Source organism: Myxocyprinus asiaticus, chromosome 6, assembly GCF_019703515.2.
Source record: "Myxocyprinus asiaticus isolate MX2 ecotype Aquarium Trade chromosome 6, UBuf_Myxa_2, whole genome shotgun sequence".
Classification (NCBI taxonomy): domain Eukaryota; kingdom Metazoa; phylum Chordata; class Actinopteri; order Cypriniformes; family Catostomidae; genus Myxocyprinus; species Myxocyprinus asiaticus.
Window position 1 is genome coordinate 44471315 of NC_059349.1, and position 3743 is coordinate 44475057.

General features: G+C 48.0%; 1 long non-coding RNA gene across 1 annotated transcript; it reads right to left on the reverse strand.

Annotated features, from left to right (window-relative positions):
• Nucleotides 1–242: 242 nt before the first annotated feature.
• LOC127442417 (uncharacterized) lies at nt 243–2793 on the reverse strand. Its single transcript, XR_007897481.1, has 4 exons — nt 2472–2793; nt 2204–2312; nt 1460–1805; nt 243–367 (listed from the first exon to the last, which is right to left on the reverse strand). It is a non-coding gene; the product is annotated as an uncharacterized LOC127442417 (long non-coding RNA).
• Nucleotides 2794–3743: the final 950 nt, after the last annotated feature.

Below are 3743 nucleotides of genomic sequence, written 5' to 3' on the forward strand. Positions count from 1 at the left end.
CGACCCTAACCTTAAGGGGAAACATGGGGGGAACAGACTTCGACCCTAACCTTAAGGGGAAACATGGGGGGAACAGACTTTAACACTAACCTAAGGCGAAACATAGGGAGAACAGACTTCGACAATTACCTTAAGGGGAAACATGGGGGGAACAGACTTCGACCCTAACCTTAAGGGGAAACATAGTGGGAACAGACTTCGACCCTAACCTTAAGGGGAAACATGGGGGGAACAGACTTCAACACTAACCTAAGGCGAAACATAGGGGAGACAGACTTTAACACTAACCTAAGGCGAAACATAGGGGGGACAGACTTCGACAATTACCTTAAGGGGAAACATGGGGGGAACAGACTTCGACCCTAACCTTAAGGGGAAACATGGGGGGAACAGACTTCGACCCTAACCTTAAGGGGAAACATAGGGGGAACAGACTTCGACAATTACCTTAAGGGGAAACATGGGGGGGAACAGACTTCGACCCTAACCTTAAGGGGAAACAGACTTCGACCCTAACCTTAAGGGGAAACATGGGGGGAACAGACTTCGACCCTAACCTTAAGGGGAAACATGGGGGGAACAGACTTTAACACTAACCTAAGGCGAAACATAGGGAGAACAGACTTCGACAATTACCTTAAGGGGAAACATGGGGGGAACAGACTTCGACCCTAACCTTAAGGGGAAACATAGTGGGAACAGACTTCGACCCTAACCTTAAGGGGAAACATGGGGGGAACAGACTTCAACACTAACCTAAGGCGAAACATAGGGGAGACAGACTTTAACACTAACCTAAGGCGAAACATAGGGGGGACAGACTTCGACAATTACCTTAAGGGGAAACATGGGGGGAACAGACTTCGACCCTAACCTTAAGGGGAAACATGGGGGGAACAGACTTCGACCCTAACCTTAAGGGGAAACATAGGGGGAACAGACTTCGACCCTAACCTTAAGGGGAAACATGGGGGGAACAGAATTCAACACTAACCTAAAGCGAAATATAGGGGGGACAGACTTCGACAATTACCTTAAGGGGAAACATGGGGGGAACAGACTTCGACCCTAACCTTAAGGGGAAACAGACTTCGACCCTAACCTTAAGGGGAAACATGGGGGGAACAGACTTCGACCCTAACCTTAAGGGGAAACATGGGGGGAACAGACTTTAACACTAACCTAAGGCGAAACATAGGGAGAACAGACTTCGACAATTACCTTAAGGGGAAACATGGGGGGAACAGACTTCAACCCTAACCTTAAGGGGAAACATAGGGGGAACAGACTTCGACCCTTACCTTAAGGGGAAACATGGGGGGAACAGACTTCAACACTAACCTAAGGCGAAACATAGGGGAGACAGACTTTAACACTAACCTAAGGCGAAACATAGGGGGGACAGACTTCGACAATTACCCTAAGGGGAAACATGGGGGGAACAGACTTCGACCCTAACCTTAAGGGGAAACAGACTTCGACCCTAACCTTAAGGGGAAACATGGGGGGAACAGACTTCGACCCTAACCTTCAGGGGAAACATGGGGGGAACAGACTTTAACACTAACCTAAGGCGAAACATAGGGAGAACAGACTTCGACAATTACCTTAAGGGGAAACATGGGGGGAACAGACTTCGACCCTAACCTTAAGGGGAAACATAGGGGGAACAGACTTCGACCCTAACCTTAAGGGGAAACATGGGGGGAACAGACTTCAACACTAACCTAAGGCGAAACATAGGGGAGACAGACTTTAACACTAACCTAAGGCGAAACATAGGGGGGACAGACTTCGACAATTACCTTAAGGGGAAACATGGGGGGAACAGACTTCGACCCTAACCTTAAGGGGAAACATAGGGGGAACAGACTTCGACCCTAACCTTAAGGGGAAACATAGGGAGAACAGACTTCGACACTAACCTTAAAGGGAAACATGGGGGGAACAGACTTCGACACTAACCTTAAGGGGAAACATGGGGGGAACAGACTTCGACACTAACCTAAGGCGAAACATAGGGAGAACAGACTTCGACACTAACCTTAAGGGGAAACATGGGGGGGAACAGACTTCAACACTAACCTAAGGCGAAACATAGGGGGGACAGACTTCGACACTAACCTTAAGGGGAAACATGGGGGGAACAGAATTCAACACTAACCTAAAGCGAAACATAGGGGGGACAGACTTCGACAATTACCTTAAGGGGAAACATGGGGGGAACAGACTTCGACCCTAACCTTAAGGGGAAACAGACTTCGACCCTAACCTTAAGGGGAAACATGGGGGGAACAGACTTCGACCCTAACCTTAAGGGGAAACATGGGGGGAACAGACTTTAACACTAACCTAAGGCGAAACATAGGGAGAACAGACTTCGACAATTACCTTAAGGGGAAACATGGGGGGAACAGACTTCGACCCTAACCTTAAGGGGAAACATAGGGGGAACAGACTTCGACCCTTACCTTAAGGGGAAACATGGGGGGAACAGACTTCAACACTAACCTAAGGCGAAACATAGGGGAGACAGACTTTAACACTAACCTAAGGCGAAACATAGGGGGGACAGACTTCGACAATTACCTTAAGGGGAAACATGGGGGGAACAGACTTCGACCCTAACCTTAAGGGGAAACAGACTTCGACCCTAACCTTAAGGGGAAACATGGGGGGAACAGACTTCGACCCTAACCTTCAGGGGAAACATGGGGGGAACAGACTTTAACACTAACCTAAGGCGAAACATAGGGAGAACAGACTTCGACAATTACCTTAAGGGGAAACATGGGGGGAACAGACTTCGACCCTAACCTTAAGGGGAAACATAGGGGGAACAGACTTCGACCCTAACCTTAAGGGGAAACATGGGGGGAACAGACTTCAACACTAACCTAAGGCGAAACATAGGGGAGACAGACTTCGACACTAACCTTAAGGGGAAACATGGGGGGAACAGACTTCGACACTAACCTTAAGGGGAAACATGGGGGGAACAGACTTCGACACTAATCTAAGGCGAAACATAGGGAGAACAGACTTCAACACTAACCTTAAGGGGAAACATGGGGGGAACAGACTTCGACACTTACCTTAAGGGGAAACATGGGGGAAACAGACTTCGACCCTAACCTTAAGGGGAAACATAGGGGGAACAGACTTCGACCTTAACCTTAAGGGGAAATATGGGGGGAACAGACTTCAACACTAACCTTAAGGGGAAACATGGGGGGAACAGACTTCGACACTAACCTTAAGGGGAAACATGGGGGGAACATACTTCGACACTAACCTAAGGCGAAACATAGGGAGAACAGACTTCGACACTAACCTTAAGGGGAAACATGGGGGGAACAGACTTCAACACTAACCTAAGGCGAAACATAGGGGGGACAGACTTCAACACTAACCTAAGGCGAAACATAGGGGGGAACAGACTTCGACACTTACCTTAAGGGGAAACATGGGGGGAACAGACTTCGACACTAAGGGGAAACATGGGGGGAACAGACTTCGACACTAACCTTAAGGGGAAACATGGGGGGAACAGACTTCAACATTAACCTAAGGGGAAACATGGGGGGAACAGATTTTGGCACTAACCTAAGTGGAAACATAGGGGGAACAGACTTCGACTTTCCACTGATTACATGGGGGGAGTGGAGGTACAGTGTATTTTTATTGTATACAGTCTTCTTATTTTGTGTATATTGTATATTTTTAAGTCTATATTGTGTTGT